We start from the raw sequence: 7,420 nt of genomic DNA, 5'->3' as shown, positions 1-7,420 counted from the left end.
ACTGTATACAGAGCTGGGGGTTATATTACTGTATACAGCGCTGGGGTTATTACTGTATACAGTGCTGGGGGTTATATTACTGTATACAGCGCTGGGGGTTATATTACTGTATACAGCGCTGGGGGTTATATTACTGTATACAGCACTGGGGGTTATATTACTGTATACAGCGCGGGGGGTTATATTACTGTATACAGCGCGGGGGGTTATATTACTGTATACAGCGCTGGGGGGTTATATTACTGTATACAGCGCTGGGGGTTATATTACTGTATACAGAGCTGGGGGTTATATTACTGTATACAGCGCTGGGGTTATTACTGTATACAGCGCTGGGGGGTTATATTACTGTATACAGTGCTGGGGGTTATATCACTGTATACAGCGCTGGGGGTTATTACTATATATATACAGCACTGGGTAAAACCCCCTTTCCTACTGTACCCTAATGAAAACTTCTATATAAACATGAAATTTACCCCCCAAAATCATGCGCGGGGTAGACATACGGCTCCTGAATCTAAGACGAGACCAACGACTGATTAAGGTTTGATTCGTTACAGCAGGAGAAACGGGCGACTAGAGAGGGGGCCGGATGGGGCCGGCAGGTTTTGGGTTTCTATGAGAATTGTTCTGGGGGATCCGGGGAGCTGCAGCTTCTACTTAAGGCAAATATTTTATTATTTTCTTTTTAACCTTTTAAAGAATGCATTTGAAAGTTTTCTGCTTTAATATTCGTTCTTCTCTCTGCTCGAGACGTTAAACTCTCCCTCTAACCACGAATGTAAGTTTTCTATCAATCTGATTGCCAGGTTCTATGCAAATTACTACGAAAAAAAATCTAAAGGTATAAATGAGTGACGGACGGACGGAATCACAGCGCTCGCCACAATATATTCCTGCGGGAAAACCGACTGCAGCTCAGAGGGAGCAGAAAATTGCATTTACTGCATAAAGAGATTCAGGTATCAGATGAATTATTCATAATGCGAGACGCCGGGGGATGGAACCTGCAGACGGGGAAAGAGTATTCTAAAGAGACAGTCCCGTACGGAACAAGGTGACCTAATGACAGCGCCGTGTTTAATGGGTTAAAGAGACCGTCCCATGTAAAGTGACCTAATGACAGCGCCGTGTTTAATGGGTTAAAGAGACAGTCCCGTGACAGGGATAGAGTCTTTTACCCCAAGCGGGGGTATTAGGAGTATAAAACACACGGTGTATTGACTGTGAAGCTGCTCGGGTCCCTGCGCCCCCTTATTTATTACTCGGCCCGCTGAGCGGTATTAATACTACCTGAGATAAACCCCACTCTCCCAGACCTGTTCGCTCAGGGCAGTCTCATCAGTCTGTCCCTCTCCGTCTGTCTGTCTCTCCCGTGAGACTCTCTAATTAGCTGGCTCTCTAGATTTCTCTTAGCACCCACAGCAGGGCTCTCTCCTCCTTCTGCCCCGCATGTCTCTGTCACTTTCCCTATGGTAACATCGCTACGGAATCTGTTGGCGCTATACAAATAAACGGAAGGGATTTTCTTGTCCATTTAACTCTCTGTCTCATCAATCAAATTGCTGTCTTAATGGAGATCACGCCAAACCATACAGTGCCGTGCTAGGTGTGATGGGGGTTGGTGGGCGCTGGGATTTTTCCTCCCCATCACCCGGGATCACCCTCCGTCTCCCGACATCTGTCTCTTTCTGCTCCCAAGTCTCTTGTTCATGGTTTGGTTGGATTGTCTCTTCTCGTCCTGCCATATTGCATGTTCTGAACCTGTCTCTTTCTCTCTCATCCCTCTCTCTCCTCCATAAAGTCTCTCTCTTTCCGTTAATACCCCCCATCCAGCTGTCTCTATTCCTTTCTAGTTTTTGCCCCTTTGTCTCTCTCCAGCTGGGGTAAATGGGCCGGTTCTCCTGCGAAAATGGTTAGTTGGGATTTAGGGTGATCAGGGGCCGATTTTTAGAGTGCACGGGCAGATCCCCCCCAAACGGTAGCTCAGTCCCCTGCTTGCACACAGGTGACCCAAACGACGTTACATGTCCAGGCTGTCCGTCTGTCTTCCCATTCACATGACTCGCCCCCCAGCACATGCAGGGTTACAGGAAACATGTGTGTAGCGTGTGCTTCCCTGACCGCTGTAAAGTGTCGGCTTCCTGCGCGGCCCCCCTACCCGCTCCGTCCCAACCACGAGGCCGAAAACAGAGCAACCCTTCCCTGCCCCTCCACACTCTCTACCTACCCACCTACCCTTCCTGCCCCTTCTACACACATAGAAACCCTGCCGGCAGATCGGCCCCATCCGGCCCCCGTCTATTCTGCTGTAACGACTCAAACCTTAATCAGTCGTCGGTCTCGTCTTAGATTCAGGAGCCGTATGTCTATCCCGCGCATGTTTAATACCCTCACTGTATTACCCTCTACCACTTCTGCTGGGAGGCTGCTCCACTTATCCACTACCCTCTCAGTAAAGTAAAACTTTCGTACGTTACATCCAAGCCTCGGGTCGCCCTGTCTGTCTACCTATCCTCTACCCTCGTGTCTCCCGTGCACCCTGTCCTACCCCTTCCCCCAGCTGGATGTTGTATTCCCCCCCCCACGTCCTTGTATTTCTTTATTCTGCTTTAATCTGCCCCCCAGCTCTTTTCGTGATGTTCTGTAACCCCTGCGGCCCCCCCGTTCCGCTCACTCCGGGCACATCATAGTTTCTACCTCTCCCTCCTTCCTCAGTTTTTTCTCCCCTGGTTTCTCTCACCCCTCACATTTTCTGTTGCCCCCCTCCCCGCTCTAATCCCCCCTCCAGAGCAGCCCCCCCTGCGCCGAGCAGACAAAAGGTACCAGCGAGGGGGGGGGGCGGATAACAGCCCAATATATATGTATATATGCAGCAGGACAACAACATTAACATTTCAGAGGTCTCGGGTCACGGAGAGCGGCAGCGATGCCCCCCCAATACAGAATATACCCCCCCCATATAATACATATATAATTACATGGAGTAACAAGGGGGGGCTGTGGGGGCAACAGGGAGGAGTTATATGGATTAATAGGAGGGGTTATATGGATTAATAGGGGGGTTATTTGGATTAATAGGGGGGTATATAGGGAGGGTAATATGGAGAAATGGGAGCAGCTATATGGAGTAATAGGAGGGGCTGTAGGAGGGATATATGCAGTAGTAGGAGGGGTTATATAGAGTAATAGGGAGGGATATACGCAGTAGTAGGAGGGGTTATATAGAGTAATAGGGAGGGATATACGCAGTAGTAGGAGGGGTTATATAGAGTAATAGGAGGGTCTGTAGGAGGAATATACGCAGTAGTAGGAGGGGTTATATAGAGTAATAGGGAGGGATATACGCAGTAGTAGGAGGGGTTATATGGAGTAATAGGAGGGGCTGTAGGAGGGATATATGCAGTAGTAGGAGGGGTTATATGGAGTAATAGGAGGGGCTGTAGGAGGGATATATGCAGTAGTAGGAGGGGTTATATGGAGTAATAGGAGGGGCTGTAGGAGGGATATATGCAGTAGTAGGAGGGGTTATATGGAGTAATAGGAGGGGCTGTAGGAGGGATATACGCAGTAGTAGGAGGGGTTATCGGGAAGGCATTATGTTTTTGGGGTAATTATTATTAGTTATAACGCATCACTCCATACAGTCACCGAATTGGTGATATTGTTGGGACTTGCTGATTAAGCGTGCCGCACACGGGTCAGGTAACGCGTTCGTGGCCCCGCGTGGCTCCCGCGTCCAGTCCGTGCCGACCAATCAGGTGTAATTAGTCAATTAACTGTCTGTGTCATTGCAATTCCACGGCACTTAGTCTGCTTTGTACGGACGCGCTCAACGTCCCGAGTCTCATTCATTAAGCTGAGATCAGGAGAAGGTTAAACTCTGCGTTCTGATTGGACAAAGAGAACAAATCAGACACTTCTGCCCCAAGAGCTTACAATCTACAACTCTTGGACCAGACGTGTCGGAGGGCTTTCCGTCTTCAGTGAAAATGTATCTTTTCTTGGAAATTAGTGTTTAGGAGAAGAATACAATGTAAGCGGTACCCGCCGCCCGCGCCGACCAATCAATGCCTTCCCCGTCTGTCTGTACGGCATGCGTCTGTCCACTGCGCATGCACACGGGTATATATATATATAATATAATATATATGACATCCCAGCAGAGCTGGGGAAATAACATGAATATGTAACAGGACCGTCTAACCCAGCCAGGCAGAACCGGCATATCTGCGATGGGGCCGAATCCGGACGCACCGCTAAAACTCATCTGCTCATATACTGGTGTGCGAACGTACACGCTTAACGGAAAATACATACATGTAACCCGTATAATTACATTACATATAAATATACACACATCTATATATATATAAATATACACACACATCTATATATATATATATATATATACACACACATATATACACGTCTACACACAAATACATAGTTTTATATATATATATTTATATACACATATATTCCTATATTCACACACGCATATACATATATATATATATATCTATATACACACACATCTATATATATATATACACACACATATATACACGTCTACACACAAATACATAGTTTTATATATATATATTTATATACACATATATTCCTATATTCACACACGCATATACATATATATATATATATCTATATACACACACATTTATATATATATATTCACACATATATATAAATGATATAGACCGTATATATATATATAAAAGGTTTAATACCCCAGGAATAAGCTTTGGGAACAAAAGAAAAGTATTTCCTGGCTGATTATCCGATAGAAGCCAGACGTGAAACTCCAGCTGTTACAGGACTACAATTCCCATCAACCCCGACCCGACCAAAGGATTTTGGGGATTGCAGTCTAAGGGCAGCTGGACGCTTGTAATTGAATGCACGGACACATATACATCCACACGCATGCAGGTAAAGAAAGATCATGCTAAGGACACGTAGGAGGAGTATAAGAAACGGGATGAGAATAAATCAGAGGGAATTGGAGCGGCAGCCTGCAGTGCAGATATCGGGACGAATTCCGGTTTATGTTTCATTTATCCAGGATTTCTGTGAATTGGGGGCTTCTGTGGGGTCTGCAGGGGGGGGGTTATTTACCCCAAAACCTGCTTTAATTAATGAGATTGCCCACCGGTGAGCGGCAAAAACACAGAATAACGACGTATACAATATATACAGCGCGTGCAGCCTAATGCCCCGGGGCAATCGCAGGGCACCGTCAGGCCAGATGTTCGGGGGGAATCCAGGACACCACCCCACCCCCCCGCACGGGGCAGATAACACACCTCTGGGTCTTTAAGCAGAACGGGATGTGTGAGCGGTGCCTGCGCAGCCGTCTGCCTCCCAGACATGCCCCTGCCCAGGTGCCAGACTCGCCTCTCAATGCAACACGGATGTGACCGTGCGAGAGCCCACACAAGACTGCTGACTAATACTACATGCGTGACACACGCCATACCTCCATTCCTGCACATGCATATATACACGTATGTGCATCCTACACGCATGCATGACCCTACGATATGCAGGTGGGGGGCATTATATAAATATACAGAGAACGATCATTCTGTGCAGCTACATATGATCCAGTAACTATATATATATATATATATATATATATACAGACCTATATATAATGCTTCTATACGGGTACATAGGCTACTGAATACTATATATATACATATGTAATATAATATATTATATATATATATATAGATACATATTGCAAATGCTGAGCCTGTAATAATGCTTTTATATGGATATATAGGCGACCATATAGTATATATATATATATATATAGATATATGGAGATGGATGGATGCAGAAATGATCACATGCATACATATATAAATATAGCATTTGCAAGATGGGGTGCACGTATACCCCTGGGGCACCCTCTTTGCCACCCTCGGGGGCAGTACTCACGATTTGAGGGGGTTGTGCAGGGCTGTGCTCATGGTGCTGCCGGGTATCACTCAGGAACACTGCAGACCTCTAATATCACAATACTGTACAATTTCATTCATTCTGCACCGAGCAGCCAATCACAGGCCGAGCTGAGGGAAGCCGGCCGCGGAGACCGCCGGGATTTGTAGTTCTGCTGCAAGCAGACTTTGGAGAAATGAGAGGAGACGGGAACTACAGCTCCCAGGGTGCAGTGCGGCGGACAGGTCTGGTAGGCTGAGGGGGAAGGCGATTGGCGGAGAGGGTTAGGGTACTGTAAGAGGAGGAGGGTGAGGTGGGGGACAATGAGACGGAGGGGGGCAGGGAGAGGCAGACAGGTTGTGGGGGGGGGTCTAGACAGGTTGGAGGAGGGGGGGAGATAGAGACCTATAAAGATAGAAGATTTAGGGAAAAGGGGTGAGATAAAATAAATTGAGGTGGGGTATACATTTTGGGGAAGGGGGCAGAGGCAATAGATGGGGTGGGGCATAACATTTGGGGAGGGGGGCAGATTTAATAGATGGGGTGGGGTATACAGTTTTGGAAATGAGGGAGATCCAGGAGATGGGGGAGGGGACACATTTTGAGGAGGGGGTTCGGATTAGATACATTGGGATATTATTTCAGGAAGGGGTAACAAATGTCACTTAATTTAATCATTTAGGGGCATTATTATTATTATTAGAAACCCAGACCCTGCCAGCAGATCGGCCCCTATTCGGCCCCCGTCTATTCGCCCGTTTCTCCTGCTGTAAAGAATCAAACCTTAATCAGTCGTTGGTCTCGTCTTAGATTCAGGAGCCGTATGTCTATCACATGCATGTTTAATACCCTCACCGTATTACCCTCTACCACTTCTGCTGGGAGGATGTTCCACTTGTCCAGCGCTAATAAAGTAATGTTATCTATTGAATTAGATATGATATAAAGTGGAGAGGGAGGAGGGTTGGTGATTCTGCATTGATGGGGGCAGATAGATTGATAACGGGAAATAAGATCTGGTGTAGAGGTAGTTATTGCGAGTTTATATGGGGCGTAACGCACACACGCCACTCGCTGCCACTGATCCACACGCATCATTCCGTGTCCTCCTGTATGTAACCGTATCTGGAAGACTCTAATTATCACGGCTGGAAATTTCCACTGGCCCACTCGCCTGTGACCAGTAAGAAAATCCAGCAGCCAACTGGGGGGGGGGGGGATATTTTCTACATACAACAAAACACGGGGTAATAATGTTTCCGCCCTGGGCTAGTAGGTTGGCTGTTTTGGCCGGTGATATCCCAACAGCCCCCCCCCCTCTCCTTTTCAGCATAAATTTGAGAATAAAAAACTAATAATAAAATGCCATTTTTATCATCGTGTGCATATATATTATACAGACGTGTGTATATATATATATATATATATATATAGTTCTTGTTAATGTATATAC

The sequence above is a fragment of the Sceloporus occidentalis genome, unplaced genomic scaffold (assembly GCF_023333645.1).
Source record: "Sceloporus occidentalis isolate IW3139 unplaced genomic scaffold, rSceOcc1.0.p SCAF_288, whole genome shotgun sequence".
NCBI lineage: Eukaryota > Metazoa > Chordata > Lepidosauria > Squamata > Phrynosomatidae > Sceloporus > Sceloporus occidentalis.
This window is presented reverse-complemented; position numbering follows the sequence as displayed.